The 20,677-nt window shown below is 38.3% G+C and overlaps 1 long non-coding RNA gene across 1 annotated transcript; it reads left to right on the top strand.

The window, feature by feature from the left end:
* Window positions 1-14,356: 14,356 nt before the first annotated feature.
* On the top strand, window positions 14,357-18,922 carry LOC119866723. Its single transcript, XR_005381148.1, has 3 exons — window positions 14,357-14,415; window positions 17,769-17,866; window positions 18,624-18,922. It is a non-coding gene; the product is annotated as an uncharacterized LOC119866723 (long non-coding RNA).
* The last annotated feature ends 1,755 nt before the right edge of the window (window positions 18,923-20,677 follow it).

Below are 20,677 nucleotides of genomic sequence, written 5' to 3'. Positions count from 1 at the left end.
TTTTAAAAATGGACAAAATATCTCCATAGACATTTAAGCAAAGAAGATATGTGAATGGCCAATAATTACATGAAAAGCTCTTCCGTATTATTTGCCATTAGGAAATCAAATCAAAACCACAAATGAAGTCAGCCCGGGTGGTTCAGCAGTTTAGTGCCACCTTCAGCCCAAGGTGTGATCCTGGAGTCCCGGGATGGAGGCCCACGTCAGGGTCCCTGCATGGAGCCTGCTTCTCCCTCTGCCTGTGTCTCTGCCTCTCTCTCTCTCTGTGTCTCTCATGAATAAATAAATAAATAAAATTAAAAAAAAAAAAAAAAACAACTGAGATGCCACAAGTCACCACTAAGATGAGTAGGTAGGGAAGATGTGGGAAAATTAGAACTCATACAGTGCAAATGGAAATGCAAAATAGTGCAGCCATTTTGGAAAGCAGTTTGGGGGGTTCTTAGAAAGTTAAACATAAACTTTTATCATTCACAACTTTAATCCTAAGTATATACCCAAGAGAAGTAAAAATGTATGTCCACACTTGTACATCAATATTAAGTAGCATTATTCACAGTAGCCAAAATTCACAGTGGAAACAATTCACATGCCCATAAACTCATGAATGGATTAAAAAAATGAGTTAAATCCATATAGAATACCATTTGTCAGTAAAGTAAATGAAGTACTGATACATGCTACAAAGTGGATGAACCTCAAACATATTATGCTTAATGAAAGAAACTAGACACACACACAAAAATATTGTATGGGTCTATTTATGTAAAATTTCCAGAAGAGGCAAATCTATAAAGACAGAAAATAGATTAGTGGTTGCCTGGGGCTGGAGGTGGGAATTCAAAGTAATAGCAAATGAGAACATGGGATGCTTTTGAGGTGATAAAATGTTCTAAACTTCTGTTGTTAGCAGTGGTTGTACAGCTATGTAAATTCACTAAAAATCATTTAATTGTGCCTTTAAAACAAGTGAATTTCATGGCATATAAATTATACCTCAATGAAGCTGTTGTTGTTTAAAGGAAAGGGTGTTCTCTGTTGAAAACAGTTTGGGAAACATTTTATATCCCATGTCTCTGAGAGTCACAACATATATTAACATATTAAAGACCAAGAAACTCTATGGTAAAGAAACCTATTTAATTTTTTAATCCAACATAAACCAAATTTATTTGACCACAGGAACTTTAAAAAAAATTACACCAATTAAATTGTTTCAAAATGAGTGTTAAGGGAAACATAATTAGGAATTGCTGAAGGGAGTTCCCTCCACTCTCTCTCCCTTAACTTCTCCAAGGCCTCAAGTTTAAGGAAATGGCAAATACTTGAGTAATCTTGAGACTTTTTAGCAAAAATAAATACGATTTATATATTTAGTGAGTCCATATGAATCAGCAAGCTGGAAAGGCCTCTCCACCCACCCATGACTGACGTTGTGTGTACCAGATTTCTGCTGGGGTGTTAGGCTGAGAGGCTGAGATTAAACAGTAATTATAAATGAAACTGAATGTAATTGATTACATAATTTTGAGTTGTTCCAGGTTAATTCCACTACTAAAATTATATCAAAATTAGAGCATTAAGAAGGATTACTGTTAAAAGAAAAGTAGATGTGAATAAAGCACCTGATCCATGTGTGAATCGTGTTCAAAGGACTTGGCTCATATTTGAATCATGTATGACAGTTGAATGACAAACATGTACTTGCTAGATTCCTCATAGTCATTAGTTAAATAACTGATGTAGACCATACCTAGAGTCCTGATCATGGGAACTAACATTGGAAAAGACTGGGAAGCCACCAATTCATAGATCTGTTGTTTTTTACGGGGAGTAGGGTGATTGCTGCACCTAAGGTCTGAGGAAAATTTTATTAGAATTATTTACATAAGGAAAAGAGGCATTTTAAAAAGGATTAACAAGTAAGGTATATTCTGCAAACAAGTATTTTATACTTTTCTGTCAGAGAGAAATGATTGTGGGGATGATAAATGGATAAAGGATGTATTGTACCCAATTGGTTACTTTGTGAAAAATTTCTTATAACCATATTAACAAAGAATGGGGGACCTGGGTGGCTCAGTCAGTTAAGCAACTCCTGATTTCGGCTCAGGTCATGATCTCGGGGTGGTGAGACTGAGTCCTACAACTGGCTCTGTGGTCAACATGGAGTCTGCCATTCTCTCCCTCTACCTCTCCCACCTGCTTATGTACACACTCTCTTTCTTTCTCTGTCTAAAATAAATAAATCTTTTTAAAAAAAGAAAAGAAAACTACTACAAGCACATATATATTTTTAAAGATTTTATTTATTTATTCATGAGAAACACAGAGAGAGAGACAGGCAGAGACAGGCAGAGGGAGAAACAGGTTCCATGCAGGGAGCCTGACGCGGGACTCGATCACAGGTCTCCAAGATCACACCCTCAGCTGAAGGGTGCACTAAACCCCTGGACCACCAGGGCTACCCATAAGCACATATTTATATGAAATACTACAGGATGATGAAATGGATTTGCTAAGAGAAGGATAATTTTTAATGATCCTTGTTTGGAAAGAATTTGACTTTGAGCAAGGCACAGAGAATCTTATTTGTCCTTTGTCCTTTTTCCAAATATATGCAAATAATATTGATTAGCCCAAAAGATACCAGCCAGAATTTCAGAAATGTTGGTTTTCACATTTGGGAAATGAATATAAACTTTTGTGGAATTATTTTAGGAGCATGCAGGGTAGAAAACCAAAAGAACATTTTAAATACCATTTTGTATAAATTTTGCAGTAATCTATTCATAGTTACTTGTAACTCGAATAGTCTTTTAAACAAAAGTTTACATTGAACAGGAAAACAAAATCATCCAAAATTAAACTTGTTTAAGCAAGAGGAGAAAACTCTCCTTGTTCAGATAAAGGGAAAAAGCAAGAACTTTTTGATAATGTCTAAAATCTGAATTTGTGTTCTAAGTACACATGTAAACTGCAGCTTAATAACATGCTTATGACAAAAGAACAAGTCAGAAAGTCCCAGTCCACTTTGGAAACCCAAAATACCCTCTTTCCTCAATCATCCCTATCCAGATTAATCTGATTTTTGTCCATAATCTAACTTTTGTTTATACCAATACTTGTCTATAAAGTTTGGGTTTCAACTATACCTATTTTGCAAATTCCACTTCCACTTCTTACTGGCTTTCTTATGTTAGATTTAAGGTCTTTCCCTCAAAATCAGGCTTACCTCTGACAGTATCACATCTTCATATATTCTTCATATCTCTTCATGCTGACTGAATCATGTTTTCTCAAAAACAACTTTGCAATTTCTGATGTACATTTGCTGTTTTCTAAATTGAAAAGTAAAATATTTTCACTCCTACTTATAAACAGAATGCCTTATGTTAACTCCAGGCTGTGTATGAAGGGTTGAGGATGTGAAGGAGTTAGATGGAGAAGTCAGGCAAAGACTCTTTTAAAGGATAGGAGTAGAGTTTATTTGTTTTTTTTTAAGATTTTATTTACTTATTCATGAGAGACACACACAAAGAGAGGCAGAGACACAAGCAAGAAGAAGCAGGCTCCATACAGGGAGCCCGATGTGGGACTCGATCCCGGGACTCCAGGATCACACCCTGAGCCAAAGGCAGACACTTAATCACTGAGCCACCCAGGCATCCCAGGAGCAGAGTTTATTTGTAAGGGGACTCTTCTGTTCAGTGATAAAAGTCACCCCTAGGTGCCTCCTGAATCTGGGTAAAATGACAAAAAAGAAGGACCCCTGTCAAGACTTTCTCCATATTTATGTGTCACTTCATTTTAGCCTATAGCTTAAAATGATCTCTATTCTCTCCTGCTGGATGCAAGCATTGTTAAGTATCTAGTGATTGTTTTAAATAACTTTAGTAATAATTATGTAATCACCTTCATGGAATGTAGAATGAAATGAGAGAAGAAAAAATAATCACCCTTTGTTCTATTACTGTTAGAACACCCTTTGTTCTATTCTGCAACTGTTAGCATTTTAATGTGTTTCCTTCCTTTTTCTATCAGCTCTTTTTTGCATAGTTGTGTTGATGATCTACTTAAAATTTGGGGTTCACTTCTATAGAATGAGATCTCCCTGGTTACTAAATGTTCTTCATAATCATGATGTGCAAGCTCTACATAATGCAACAAACTTGACAGTCTTTAATTTTAAACATTTAAAAAATCATAAACAATACTGTGATGAGCATTTTTCTGCATATGCTCTATCAATATTTTGGGTTTGGTAATTATCTTTAATGAATCTTAGCCCTCCAAGACTCAAACAATACAGTAGAGTAGCGCTCCAGGAGGGAGTCCACAATGACAATGGATGACAACCTTCTAGAAATTTGCACTGATTTTAAAACTTTAAAAAATGTATTAGGAGTCAGATTTGTAGTTTGTTTAAGTCAGCAGCCACTCAGAATTATAAGCAAAAGAGAAAAGATGAAAAAAACGTCAAGAGGAGCAGAGGGCCTTGAAGTTCATTTCTTCCAACTTTATCAGGGAGGGTATCCTACTGCTAGAGAGCAAGTAGAAATGCTGTCATTCCTTTGATTGGATATCCAAAGGAATACACCCTTGTTAGTTAATGTCAGACTCCTGTGGACTTGACAGCTGCTATTATCAAGATAAAAAATAGATAGTTTGACTTAAATGGGAATAAAAGGAAAATTAGAATTAAAATTTGTTTTAAATATATTTATTTAAATAATCTCTACACCCAATATAGAGCTCAAACTCACAACCCCAAGATCAAGGGTTGCATGCTCTTCCAAATGAGCCAGCCAGATACCCTGAAAATTAGAATCCTATAACCTTGTGTTCTTTTGTTTTTAACCTTTTGTTTTTTTTTTTTTTGAAAAATTTATTTATTCATGAGAGACACACAGAGAGACAGTCACAGACACAGGCAGAGGGAAAAGCAGGCTCCATGCAGGGAGCCGGACATGGGACTCAATCCTGGGTCTCCAGGATCAGGCCCCGGGCCGAAGGCGGCACTAAACCTCTTGAGCTGCCCTTTAACCTTTTGTTCTTAATAAACATAGTTTACATGGGGCATCTGGCTGGCTCCTTCAGTAGAACATGCGACTCTTGATCTTGAGATCGTGAGTTTGAGTCCTATGCTGGGCACAGAGATTCCTTTAAAAAAAAAAAAAAAGTAAACCTTTAAAAAATAGTTTACATTTTATCTTCATTAAAGAATCCAGGGATCCCTGGGTGGCGCAGCGGTTTGGCGCCTGCCTTTGGCCCAGGGCGTGATCCTGGAGACCCGGGATCGAATCCCACGTCGGGCTCCCGGTGCATGGAGCCTGCTTCTCCCTCTGCCTATGTCTCTGCCTCTCTCTCTCTCTCTCTGTGACTATCATAAATAAATAAAAAATAAAAAAAAATTAAAAAAAAAAAAAAAGAATCCAGCCAGCGGTCATTGACTGGCTGGCTCAGTCGCTAGAGCATGAAACTCTTGATTTCAGAGTTGTGAGTTCGAACCCACATTGTGTATAGAGATTACTTAAAAATAAAATCTTTAAAAAAATAAAGAACCGAGGGAGTGCTACTCAAGGTTATATGCTGCAGTATTTTCAGTATTTTCATAGATTGAAATGGTTGATAAGCCACAAACTGGTTTCTTCAATCTCATTCTTCATTACTTCCTCCCAAATAATGTATTTCATTGTTAATATAAAAGTGCACTGTTATACTCTCAAAAGAACTTGGCAGTTCATAAATAAAGAATGGGGGGAAAATATGCAAATCTTTGCCAACCTCCAAGTCCCTTCAGGTTAATTTAACTGTCACACGTAGTTTCTGAGGAAAGGAAGCAGCCCATGACTGTAAACCAGCTGGTTAATTCATCTACACTTGCATCAAGAATTTCACTGAATTGTAATTTTTTCATCACAATTTGATTTACTGTGACAAAAGCATTGATGAGGTCAGTAACTATATTTTGCTCAGTTACTGATTATTCAGTAACTGTAGGTAAATCTTGAAGCATCCTGCAGCAAGTAACAGTTCCTTTGTCACGACGTCACAGAATACCAGCATTAGATAATTAAATTAAATTTCCCATGCCTGTAACACGATTCTTAACATGTCAGTAAGATAATAATAGAGTTGTTGTTTATAGTTGCTCACAATATTCTTTTATGCTTCCTCAAAAAAACAAAACTCCAGACATTACAAATTCATTTTTAGTGTATCTGTTTGAACTTTAATGGACTCTAATTAATTTCCTAGGGACTGTTTGTCCTAGTTTGGGTCATCCTGTTGGTTCTTTTTTTTTTTTAAGATTTATTTATTTTATTTGAGTGAGAGAGAGAGAGAGAGGTGGAGGGAAGAGAAGGAGAGGGGGAGAGAGAGAGAATCCCAAGTAGGCTCCCCACTGAACATGGAGCCCATGTAGTGCTCCATCTCATGACCCTGATCATGACCAGAGCGGTCTTCAAGAGTTGGACACTTAACCAACTGAGCCCCCATCCTGTTGGTTGGAATCCTATTTGGATTTGACCATGTTGCTTGTCTCCACAACTGGGTTAAGAACAAAATAGAAGGGAGGGCTCTGGGGCCCTAGCTCTTCCCTCCATTTCCACTGGCATGTAAACTAGTGGTGGCTGTTCTGGTTATCTATGGCTGCATAGCAAGCTTCCTGTACTTAGTGGCTTAAAACAACAGCTATCATTTATTTCGCTCATAAATCTACAATTTGGACAGGGTTCACCAGGGACAGCCTTTTTCTTTGCCACAGCATCAGCTGGTGACAACAGCTATGGGGTGGAACCATCATCCAAGGACCCACTCACATGTCTAGCAATTGATGCTAGCTGGCAGCTGGGACATTAGTTGGGGCTATTGGATGGAACACCTGCATGTGGCCTCTCCATGAGCCTGCCTGGCTTCTTCACATAGAAGCTGGGTTCTAAAAGCAGGTGTCCTAAGAGGACAAAGCAAAAGTCCATGGCATTTTTAAGTCATATGGCATCACTTGCAACTGTATTATATTGATCAAGGCAGTCACAGAGATCTGCCCAGGTTCAAAAGGAGGAGACCTAAACCACACTACTTGATAGGAGGAATGTTGGGTCTCATTGTTCAAGGAGCATGTGGGATAGGGTATATTGTGGTGGTCATCTTTGGAAAATAAAATCTTCCACAGTTGCTAAATGAATCATTCAGGTGCAAATGTTCATTTTTTTCAAAGGCTGTTTTAAAAACATATAGGTACTACTATTCATGTCTAAGTAAAATTATCTAAACATTGGCAGTATCTCAGGGATAGTATTGGTATATGTTGAACACTAAGCTAGGGGCTAGGGTTCTAAGGAGGAATAAGGCATTGTCTTTGCCTTCGTTTTTTTGTTGTTTTTTTTTTAAGATTTTATTTATTTATTCATGAGAAACACAGAGACAGAGGTAGAGACATAGGCAGAGGAAGAAGCAAACTCCCTGTGGGATCATGACCTGAGCCAGAGGCAGAGTCTTAGGCAGAGGGAGAAACAAGCTCCCTGCAGGATCACCACCTGAGCTAAAGGCAGACACTCAACCACTGAGCCACCCAGGTGCCCCTGTCCTTGCTTTTAAGGAGTGTATAATCTCTTGGGAGATATCCTGAAATAAAGAATTACAATTATATGTGATGAGTGCAACAGTGTACATATTAATATGTATGTGAAAAGTAAACTGCCTCTCATTCTATCTTAGTGAAATATAGATGGCCTTCACAGAAGAGGACCCTTTATACTGGCTCTTAAGAAGTATAATAAAAAAGGATGGAGAAGGAATTATTTATAGTGGGGGGAACAGGATACCTCATTAGTCATATTTCTAATGAGGATACTAACTTTCAGACTATTGGAAATAAATGATCTTGTCCTCAGGTTATTCTGGTTGCATCTTAAGTTTAATTTTACATGCAGTATATCTGAATAGATCATAACTGACTTAGGAACACTTTAATATTTCACAAAAGAGAATGGCACACAAAATAGGAATTAGTACGTAACAGAAAATGTTATAAATGTATAACTCTAAATATCTGATATTTCCACAAGACATGAGAATATTGGTTTTCGAACCATTATTTACCAATAAATAGGCATTGAATCAATGAATAGCCATTTGTCATTGTTCTCAAATTGCACTGTCTCTCAAGTATAATGTGTTCCTTAATTACTCCTAAAACAAACTTAAGTCATGTCTATGTGAGATCAGGGAAAACGTTTTTGAAGATTTTATTTATTTTACAGAGAACACAAGCAGGGGGAGCAGCAGGCAGAGAGAGAGGGAGAAGCAGGCTCCCCACCAAGCAGGGAGCCTGATGTGGGCTCAATCCCAGGACCTTGGGATCATGAACTGAGCCAAAAGCAGATGCTTAACGAACTGAGCCACTCAGGCACCCTGAAGATGTTTTTGGGTAAAAAAAAATAAACATCCAAATCCTTTTGCATCTGCATTTTTAGCATAAATGAGGTCATTTTATGCATATAATACTGAGACATTTTCACTTTAAATTGATGGTAGGTATTTCCCAAGCCAGTTCATATAGTTCTACTTCATTCTTTTTAGCATAGGGTGTCTTAGTATGTATATACTATAATCTAACCATTTCCTACTGATGGGCATTAAAATGTTTCTAGTGTTTCACTGTTACAAACAATGGCATCTCTGGGTGATTGTGGATTGTTTTGACTTTTCTGTATGTTCTAAAATTTCATTTATAAGAATTATGAGGGATCCCTGGGTGGCGCAGCGGTTTGGCGCCTGCCTTTGGCCCAGGGCGCCATCCTGGAGACCCGGGATCGAATCCCACGTCGGGCTCTCGGTGCATGGAGCCTGCTTCTCCCTCTGCCTGTGTCTCTGCCTCTCTCTCTCTGTGACTATCATAAATAAATAAAAATTAAAAAAAAAGAATTATGAAAAAATTTTGTTTTTAAAAAGATACCAATGTATCAGATGCATAAGATAGCCAGAGATAGGTTACTTATTATGTAAGTAGGCTGTTCACATTTGGTTTTAATTCTGCTCCCCATTTTATTTCAAAATGTTTGTTTCTAAGGGGAGTCTTCCAGAAAAAAGCCTTCTGATTGGCCTTTTATTCACCCTACTTTTACTCCAGCTAGGCAAACAGTATAGGAGTGAGGGAAACATTTTGGGTAAACAGTTGAGAACAGGTTGGAAATAGAATCCTTATTTGGACAACTTTTAAAGAAATACCTTCTTGCATGTGGATTTATCTATCAGAGAGCTTGGATTATTTTCTTGTTTAAAAATGTACTCTTGTTAGAAGTCAGGATAGTGATTACCCTTGGATGGAGAGAGAATAATTGTTAGGGGTCCCTGGGAAGGACAGACTTCCAGGCTGCTGGTCATGTTGTTTCTTAAAAAGGGTACAAAGTTCACACAGATGTGCTCACTTTGTGAAAATTCATCTAGCTCTTTACTTTTATTTCCTTTGCTTTTCAATATTATGTTATTCTTCAAGTACAACTTAAAAAAAATAAAGGACCGTGGAGTAAAAGATGATGTCATTTTGACAAACTCAAATAAATCAATGAAATAAAGGATGAGGCAAGAGGACTTGTAATTTGAGTAGTTTCAGGACAAAATTTTATCTATATAGCATTCAAAAAATGAGAAAAGGTGGCTAATGACAAAATTTCCACATCAAATAATATTTTTGCTCTCATAAAAAATTTAACAATATTGCAGGCCTTGGCTATTATTCATTTGTCTTATGCATAAAGTGGTCACTGTTAATCTTTCCCAGGTGAATCCCTCCACCTCTATACTTGATCTCTCACCCCTCAAATCCACCAACCCTGTACTACATCAATTAATCATGCCCAGTCGTGGCCTTTGCACTGGTTCCTTTACCTCAACCTGTAAAAAATCTTCAAATCTCTTCCTATCCTGGAAAAGATCTCCCAACAACCAGGTTCCTTTCCCAGTGTTTGTCCTCATCTCTTGTCATTTCTTCCCTGCTTGCGGTCTTCATTTACTCTGTTTTTAACTATCTGTTAATTCCATGCCACTAAAAGTGGTTATGTTGGTCTATTGTACTATTATAGGGTATCATAATCATTTATGTGTTGCCTACCCCCACATTATCAGACTAGCAGCAGTGAAGAGACTGCCCATACTTATTCATCATCATAGGAGCAGAACCCAAGTACAATGTCTTCCTTTCTGAAAACTGTATTCATTGTTACCACCAAGAAACTCTTGAGTAAATGACTCCCTGAGAGCCATGATATAAGAGTACATTCCACCTCCTTCCTCACTCCACCACTGCCTCTCTTCTGACTCAAGCTCTCCTAGAGTTGGTTAGTCCTGTAAACTCTGGAATTTATCCTGCCCACCACTATATTCCCAATAATTGACCAAATGCCCAACTCCTGGCAGAGGCTTCATAGGTCTTCCTCTAATAAATGAAATGAATGAATAAATAAATGAGTGAAAAAGAAGTGTGGAAGTGAATCTGAAGTATATTGGCAAAGTTTTTGGAGCTGGTACATATATAAGACATTTTTAGTTTTCATTCTTTGCTGTATCCTAGACAAGAGCAATGTTTTTCAAACTACTCATTAAGATCAATTAGGAAGTTGTGAAATCAACTTTGTGAGTCATAATTGACTTTTTGCAATTAAATAGAGTATGATAGAACAAAACAAATAAGAATAAGATGGAATGGAATAGAAAATAAAATATCTGAATTGCAGGTGGCAAAGGAAAGAAATATTTCCATAACACTTTCTCAGTTATATGTCTACATGTAAATGCCTGTTCTAGATTTCAATTTAAAATATTTCTTATGATGTGTCAGGCTCAAAAAATTGGAAAGCTACTGCTCTAGTAATCTGTGCAAGATAGAGTTAATGGAACTTCCAAAAGTAGGTAGCCATGAGAGAAATTAGGTTATCATAAAGATCAGCAAAGTTTGAGCTGCTTATTTCTTTATTATTTTTTGTTATCTTTTGGTATTTTTGGCAGCACAAAGTCTTCTAAACAAGTTAATCTTCAACTCAAAGTCACAGTTCATTTCAAAATGTCCAGAAAAACTTCTTGAAATAGGAGATAGATAAATCAACTATCTGTATAGAATGTATTAATGTACCAGTCTGACAAAAACACCTTATACAATAGGACTCGGAGTAAAGATAGCATGCGCTATTTTTTTTTCTTGTTCAAAAAATAGTTTCAATATATTTCAGATACATATATGCCATTTAATATAGTTTAGGAATATTTTTACTTGATTTCAATTCTCTAAAAATGTTCCGAGGTTCAGGTATGCCTTTACATTTTCTTAATTCTTTAGCAATTTCTTAATGAAATCTCCTTTTCCTTTAATATACTTAATTTTCTTGCTCTCCTTCCAATCAGATTGAGCTGGTGACCTTCACTCTGATTGGTCACTTTGACTCTCTCTGACCATGTTACCCTGTAGCTGAAAGTTACACTATAGTACCTGTTATTGGATCTTGCTCTGGACACCCGTGTCTGGCAGGAGGCAATTCTTAGAACCCCAGACAGAGATAAGGGATCATGCGATGGCTTCCGTCATCACATGGAATGCGATGTTGGGAAAGCAGGTTAGGATGACATGCTTGCCCATAAAAGTAGGGCTGGGTTAGCTCTGCCTTAATCACATGGACAAAGAATGGGAGGAAGGATGACATCAGAGATCTTGAGAAGACAAAAGACTGAACAAAACAAACAAATGTATCCCCCAGGAGGTCTCCCAGCTTCTAGACTCCATTGCACATCAGACTGTTTCTCTAGACAGCTGACTATTGAATGCATGAATGAACTATACTGATGTGCAAGGCTCAGTTGTCACATACTCTGTTCATTAAAAATATTTTAAGACCTCCTACATCCAGATTGCATTTAGGAGGAAAGAAAGGCTGAAGCTGTCAAGACATAGAACCAGACCAGACAGGTAATTCCAAACACTTTTCTTTCAGGTACACAAGAGAGCAGTTTTTTGCCATTTTCTCAAAACCTATTATTATCATAAAGGGAAGACAATGAAGGAACATTGATTTCAGGTGTGGTGAGATTTCTGTCATTGGACCTTTTTCAGTATAGGCCATGTGATTATTGTCTGAAGTGTGAGGAAAAGAATGCCAGCATTGAGGGTTGGGGATAAGCCCACAGCTCTGAAGCCATTTTATCTCTTAGAACCTGTTTCTAGAAGTTCTCCCAAATCACACAAACAAGCAAAAGGTGTTCCAACTCCCTGGTACCACTGAGGCCCTGAGTTATCTGTTAAAGGCCTGAAGTCACTTAGGGTGCTCTCTGACAGCCACTGATTTTTACAGATGGCTAGAATGACTCATAGGGAAACACAGCAATTTTGTGTCTTTACTATTTGCTTCTTGTGCTCTTAGAAACCTATACAAGAAAAGGATTGAATGCTATAAGCTTTGTATATGAAAGCCCTATAAAATATATTTCAGGGAAAAAGAGGAGTTATTGTTTAATAGGCACAGAGTTTTAGCTTTGCAAGATGGGAAAGTTCTGGAGATCTGTTTCATAACAATATGAATATATTTAACCCTGCCAAACTGAATAATTAAAAATGACTAAGATGATAAATTTTACGTTGTCTTTTTCACCATAGTAAAACTATATTTCATCATGTGTTTCTTAAAATACTATTTAAGTAGTAACATTAGATAAAGTGTCTCTTCCTTACTCTTCAGTAGTCCCCAGGTTCAGAAATGGATTACAAATCAAGTCAGGTATTTCAAAGTTGTGTGCCATGTGGGTGTTATCCTAAAAATAAGAGTAGTTATAAGAATCCAGGCACACGTGAGCTTTCATGGTCTTATTGAAGCTGCTGCCTGGGTGCAAAATACGATTAGTCACCTCACCCAGTAAATACTCAGAGCTGCGTGTAGCCCATGGGCTAGGATGCAGTTTTCATGGGTGCCTACTCAATGGTTAACAATGAAGAGCTGTGAGCCAGAAAAGGAACTTAGTGAATTTTATAATATGCGAAGGGATATGGCATAGTTAGTGGTAATTTCACTATCTCTTTTGCCACTCAAGATAAAAGAGATTAATGTAAATCAGAAAATTTTCCCAGTTCTCTAGGTTGAAGTGTGCCATGATACTTGGAAAGTTCATTCTTACAAAATGCGACTGGATAAGATGATAAAGTAGACAGTATCCAGGCCAGAGCCGGGTACATAGCACAGATTTTTATCTCTTTTATTATGTAATTACCTACAACAGTAGATACTCAATACATATTTGTTAAATATGTGAATAATGGGAATGTAAACTAGTGCAGCCACTATGGAAAATAGTATGGAGGTTCCTCAAAAAATTACAAATATAACTACTATATGATCCAGCCATTCCATTTCTGGATATTTATTCAAAGAAAATGAAAATGCTAAGTTGAAAAGATATATGAACTGTATTCATTGCAGCATTATTTACAGTAGCCAAGTCACAGAAGCAACCCAAGTGTTCTTTGATAGATGAGTGGATAAAGAAGATGTGTTATAGACACACAACTCAGCCTTAAAAAAGAATGAAATCTTACCATTTGCAACAACATGGATGGACTTAGAGAGTATTACACTAAATGAGATAAATCAGGCAGAGAAAAACCTTACGATTTCACTTATATGTGGAATCTGAAAAAAAACAAAAACCGCCTCCCAAATCAAAAAGCAATGGGATAGAAACAGACTCATAAACACAGGAAAAAAACCTGGTTGTTGCCAGAGGAGAGGGGCTAGATGAAATAGGAGAAGATTAGGAAGTATAAACTTATAGAACAAGTCACAGGGATGAAAAACATAGGGAATATAGTCAATAATGTGATAACTTTGTATGGTGACAAATGGTAACTGTAGTTTTCATGATGAGCACTTCATATTAAATACAATTGTTGAATCACTGTGTTGCACAGCTGAAACTGATATAATGTATATGAACTATACTTCAATTAAAACATTTTTTAGTGAGAATGGGGAAAATTAACAAGGCAGGAAACCACAAATGTTGGAGAGGATGCGGAGAAAACACTGTTGGTGGGAATGTGAACTGGTGCAGCCACTCTGGAAAACTGTGTGGAGGTTCTTCAAAGAGTTAAAAATGGACCTGCCCTACGACCCAGCAATTGCACTGTTGGGGATTTACCCCAAAGATACAGATGCAGGGAAATGCCGGGACACCTGCACCCCAATGTTTATAGCAGCAATGTCCACAATAGCCAAACTGTGGAAGGAGCCTCGGTGTCCATCGAAAGATGAATGGATAAAGAAGATGTGGTTTATGTATACAATGGAATATTCCTCAGCCATTAGAAACGACAAATACCCACCATTTGCTTCAACGTGGATGGAACTGGAGGGTATTATGCTGAGTGAAGTAAGTCAATCGGAGAAGGACAAACATTATATGGTCTCATTCATTTGGGGAATATAAAAGTGAAAGGGAATATAAGGGAAGGGAGAAGAAATGTGTGGGGAATATCAGAAAGGGAGACAGAACATAAAGACTCCTAACTCTGGGAAACGAACCAGGGGTGGTGGAAGGGGAGGAGGGCGGGGGTGGGGGTGAATGGGTGACGGGCACTGAGGGGGGGCACTTGACGGGATGAGCACTGGGTGTTATTCTGTATGTTGGCAAATTGAACACCAATAAAAAATAAATTATAAACACATTTTTTAAAGTAACTTTTAGGGAAAAAGTAGGGGAAAAAGGGTTCAGTAAATGTTAGCTGACAATGTCTTAGATTTCTAACATAAAAAAAATGCACCCCATGGAAGATGTGACAAAAGCTGAAAAAACTGGAGCAAATTGCAGTTCAAGATATTGTGCAGTGGGGACACCTACGCGGCTAGGTGGTTGAGTGTCTACCTTCGGCTCCGGGCGTGACCCTAGGGTCCTGGGATCGAGTCCTGCGTATCAGGCTTCCCAGAAGGGAGTCTGCTTCTCCCTCTGCCTATGTCTCTGTCTCCCTCTGTGTCTACCATGAATAAATAAATAAATATATAAGATTTTAAAAAAATATTATGCACTGGGAAACTGGCAAAAAATCCACATGAAATAAGCAGGGCAGTGAGACTTAAGAAGGATAATAAAAAAAGAGGTAGCGTTTGGAAACCTGGGAACACAACGATATGTAGTGACAGGCTGTGTTGATAGATCATATTCTCACACTAACACATGTAGCTCTTAGACTTTCAGTTTTTTCTCCATGACTCAGTTCCTTCAATATTCACTTAACACACATTCAGTAAGTGCTCAGTGCTGTGCTTCCTGGGAAGATCTGAACATGTGTAAAACCTGGGCCCTGTCACTTAAAGAGCTCGCAATGAGGGGGGAGTGTGGACACACAACAAAATATGATGTAATGACATAACACAACACAACATAATGTAATATATAAGTGTCCACATGGAAGAAGGATGTGAGCAATGTTATCTAGTTAGTATGAGGGATGGAAGAGGTGGAAAAGGTTTCCACGAGAAAGCAGTAATATTTCTAACCAGTCTTTGGAGTGGGAGTTTGTCAGACAGCTAACTAAAGAAGATAGATGAAAGAGGAAGGAAAAAACCCACTTTAATAATAAATCACTAGTAGTAGTAGTAGTAGTAGTAGTAGTAGTAGTAGTAGTAGTAGTAATAATAATAATAAAGGCCTATCATGCACCAGGCATTGTAGCAGACATTTGTCACTCTATGCTACATTATGTAATGTTTCAGTGACCAGCACGTGCAGCTATACATCTTTGGGAACCCCAAGGAAAAGAGGAAGAGGGCCTGGTAGAAAAGACAAGTAAAGGGATTCCCATCCCTTTGCCTGGAGCCTCACCCCTCTGATTCCTCTGGGATCAGATTCCCTCTGCCTACTTCCCTTTCTTTCTCCAGAGCCTTAGGTTTCATGCAGAGCCAGAGTAGCCCTCCTTACTCATTGCACCTAGAGAGATTCAGCTCTCAAAAGCAGAGGCATCTCAGTCCAGGAAGAGCAGCAGTGGCGGGGACAAAGTGTAGAAGACAGTGACAGTGATTCTCACCTTTCTCAGTCACGTGGCAAACACTCTCAGGATGCCATCCTTCATGGTTCAGCTCAGTATTGCAAGCACTCCGCCCCCAAATATGCATACTCTGTAGAAATACCGTCAGTATGCCCGACAAGTCCTCAAAGAGTCTGCACACATCAACCACTTGTCTACGGCATGACAAGCTGAGGAAGAAGTGCGTAAACACTGAATAAACCTCCAGCTCTCTAGGATGGATCCTAGCAGGCCTGAGCCTGGGGCAAAGGATTCTACAGTCCTGTTTAACCACGGAGTTTCTCTTTGTCCTCCTCCTCCTCCTCCTCCTCATTCCCTTGGAAATTAATCATGAACTGCAGTCTAACCTACTCACTGCATTTCATACTATTACTCTTGCCATCACCTAAGAATAAGAATCTCAACTTGGCTTCTTGTACGTCCTCCCTCCATCCAGGATTCTGCATGACTCTTGGTCGAGGCTCAGTAAAATACAACTTAAAAAAGTTATCTCAATAGGTCAATTTATGAGACACATACTATGTGAGTGGGCATAAGAAAGGATGTGGACTGCAGGCTTTGTGCAGTGGTTCCTATTTGAGCTCCTCAGAATCCCCTGAAAGGCCTGTTAAAACACAGACTTCGGGGCCCCACCCTTCCTGCACCTTTCCACCCCTCCCCCCCTCTCCGTTCTCAGCCAGAGGACCCAGAGGATTCTAGGTGGGGCATCCCAAGTTCACATATCTTAGCAAGCTTCAGGTGATGGTGCATTCTTTGAAAATCACTAGTTTAGGGTCATGAGGTTTAGTTGACAATTGAACCAGGGTGTGGGAGATGTTTGGCTTGTTTAGCTGCAGCCTCTGAGGCAGATAGTCAGGGAACCCAGAAATCCAATTTAGAGATCATAGTTATCTCAACCATTGTCCTTCCATGTCAGAATGTTTGGCAAAGGAACTACAGTAGAGGCTTTTAGAAGCACCACCATGGGATCCCTGGGTGGCGCAGCGGTTTGGCGCCTGCCTTTGGCCCAGGGCGCGATCCTGGAGACCCGGGATCGAATCCCACATCAGACTCCCTGCATGGAGCCTGCTTCTCCCTCTGCCTATGTCTCTGCCTCTCTCTCTCTCTCTCTCTCTCTCTCTCTCTGACTATCATAAATACATAAAAATTAAAAAAAAAAAAAAAAAAGAAGCACCACCTCTTTAGTGAGAAAATACAACAGAAAAGACAGGCAGCCAGGGCATTGGTTCCTGGAGAAGGTGACAATCTGTATATCTAAGTGCAATTAGCATTCATGAGATATGCCATCGTGCTGATGCAATGTTGGGTCCAGGTTTTTTGTGCCAGTCTCCCAACCCTGGGATGGAGGGTGTCAGAGGTTTTGTTGTGTAGCAATATTACTCCCCCAGGCTCCAGAATCTTACTTGGACCCCCAGAGTGTTGAGGCTGGGCCTCAGGCAGGGTTGAAAACCACCATCTAATACTGAGCTCAGAAACTAACTCGTGATACCAGAATCTGAGAGACACTTCAAGGAAATCCCAGGAAAACCACCAGCTTTATAAAGGAGCTTAGGGAAGGGTGCGGGAGGCACACAGACCCGGGTTTAAGTTCAGCCTTGCATTTCATTTGCTGCATTGGAAAATTTCTTAAATACTTAGTCTCTGTTTTCCTTATTTGTGATTGTCAGACATTGAGGTGGTTTTTATTTTCTCTTTTTCACAGTGGTGTACAATACTGTGATCCATACCTACACATACATCCTCAAATTAATCCATTACTATTTAGAAGAGAATCTCAGAAGCTACATCCGTTGGTCAAAGGTATGAATTCGAAGGCATATGGTCATATTGCCTTCCTGACAGTTTCCAGCATTTTACATACATTGACAGCAAATGAGAGTGCTCATTTCCCAGCATCATCCCAGTTCATTGAAAACTCTTGATTTTTGTAGATTTTACATAACCATATGCATCCCATTGTTGGGTTCCGTGCACTGTAATTACTAATGAAGTGTGATATTTTTACACATTCGTTGGCCATTTCTATTTCTTTTTTTGTGAATTGCCATTTTATGACCCATATCTATTTTTCAGTTCATGTATTGGTATTTTCCTTACTGTCTTCTAAAAATTCATTATACCCACAGAACAGTAATTTTTTTTAAGATTTTATTTTTAAGTAATCTCTACACCCAACGTGGGGCTCAAATTCACAGTCCCAAAATCAAGAGTTGCATGCTCTACCAACTGAGCCAGCCAGGTACTCCAGTAAATTTCTGTCTGCCATAAATTTGTAAATTTTTGTCTTTTTATTTTTTATCATGGCTTTTTATACTTAAAAGCTTTAAGATTTATGTGCACTGAATAATTTCTGATGCTCTTTGAAAGTATTTGTGGCATTCATTCCTAATGATTTGGGGGGGAAATGCATTTACATGTACATAGACTTTCTTTGGACCGCATCCATGGAAGGTTAGATGTGCAGATACTAGAAAGATATACAAAGTATAGAAAAGCCAGAAATGAAGGAAGTTGCTGGGTTTTTAAAAAATATTTTATTTATTTATTTATTTGACAGAGCACACAAACAAGGGGAGAAGCAGCAGAGGCAGGAGGAGAAGCAGGCTCCCAGCTGAGCAGGGATCCCAGTGCAGGGCTGATCCCAGGACCACAGGATCATGACCCGAATTGAAGGCAGACACTTAACCAACTGAGCCACCCAGGTGCCCTGAAGGAAGTCACTCTTAAACATTTAATTATAGAACTAATGTTTAATATTTAGTCTAGAAATGTATAGTCTATATATATTCATACATATATATATGAATCAATATAATTCTTTTTGAGTAATTTCAAATTTTGAATATACTTTTACATACTTGCATCAGGTATTTTTGGTGTTTAAATATTTAAATAAAACTTTTTTAAAAAAGATTTATTTATTTATTCATAAGAGACAGAGAGGCAGAGACACAGGCAGAGGGAAAAGCAGGCTCCATGCAGGGAGCCCGACGTGGGACTCGATCCCGGGACTCCAGGATCATGCCCTGAGCCAAAGGCAGACAGACGCTCAATCACTGAGCCACCCAGACATCCCAAACATTTTTTTTTTTAAGATTTTATTTGTTTATTCATGAGAGACACAGAGAGTGAGACAGAGACACAGACAGAGGGAGAAGCAGGCTCCATGCAGGGAGCCCAATGTGGGACTGGATCCTGAGACCCTGGGATCACGGCCTGAGTGGAAGGCAGACACTTAACTGCTGAGCCACCCAGGCGTCCCTAAATAAAACATTCATTGATAGAGATGATGAAATGTATTTTTCCTGGGAAGTAGCAAATGCAAACTACACCAACAAAATATTCCACGCTTGTGTTTATTCAAGCTAACACAACAAGGTAAATATGAAGACTAAATACTGTTTTTTTTTTTCATTTGTATACGTCTTAAGACTCATTCTCTCACACGATTCCATAACGGTGGAGGGATCATGGGGAACATTTTCCTTACCTTCAGGTAAAAGAATCTGACGTTTTACCAAGAAAAGCAGCATGTTAACTTTAGGATATGAAAAAATATCAGCTTTCCTTTCCATCACACAGAGAGCTGATTAAGAGGAGGGATTGAGATAATGAGGAATAAATTCCTGGTTCTCTGAATTGTCAAATTTGTAAATAGCCAAATACAAAAAAAAAAAAAAAAAGCCTAGGGAAATATTAAAACACATAAGCCCTATCACTGTACTTTAAAAACAATCTTGCTTTGCTCCGAGTTACAGGCAGGTAGAAGCCCGTGGGGGCAGACCAGAGTTCTGATTATAGTCACAAGGTCTATATTTCTAAATCATATACAGGGGTTAACACACTAATACCAACTCAACCACCTAGATTTCTGTTCTTCTCCCTCCTTCCTAACATAGAGTGAGGACCAAGAAAGGACACTGATTGGCCCCATCCTGAATTGTAGGGATAAAAAGGAACATTTAGGGGAACTGAACACCAGAATTACCACAATGGATTGAAGAAAGACAGAAGCTGTGGTGAGATTTTTTTTTTCAAGCAGTTTTTTTTTTTTCATTGAAGTGTAATGCATACAGAAAAGTATACACATTTTACGTATAGGGTTTGATGAATGTTTACAAAATGAAAACACCCCTGTAACTATCACCAAGATCAATAAATGAAACATAACATTTGAATTTTTAAAAAGTTCTCTTAGGTCTTAACTGGCTTCATTTGAGACTCTTTTGGGGCAGTATTCTATATGTGCTACTTCAATAAATAAATTTCCTGAAAATGGTAAAATTATAATCACCAGTGCTAGTAATCAGAGTTAATTTAGTCTTTTAAATAATAAATACAGAAATCTTTTGGTTTTCAAGAATTCTCATTCTAAGAAATATTCATTAAAAAAAATAGAAGCAAAAAGGATGTGAAACTATTCTCAGAATCTAAATGTCTTCCCACCATTTGTTGTTCAGTAGTCTGCGCTCTATCTGTCCCCGTGTCCTGGGGTTTTCTTCATCACCTTATTCTCTACAGTGCTATAGAATAAGCAATGACTTGATAATTATCCTATATATGTTGCTGTATTTTTATTTTTACTTAGAAATAGACTTATAATTGTAACAA

This window comes from Canis lupus, chromosome 29, assembly GCF_011100685.1.
Source record: "Canis lupus familiaris isolate Mischka breed German Shepherd chromosome 29, alternate assembly UU_Cfam_GSD_1.0, whole genome shotgun sequence".
NCBI classification, from domain to species: Eukaryota; Metazoa; Chordata; class Mammalia; order Carnivora; family Canidae; genus Canis; species Canis lupus.
The sequence above is the reverse complement of the archived record's forward strand: the minus strand, read 5'-3'. Positions and strand labels throughout refer to the sequence as shown.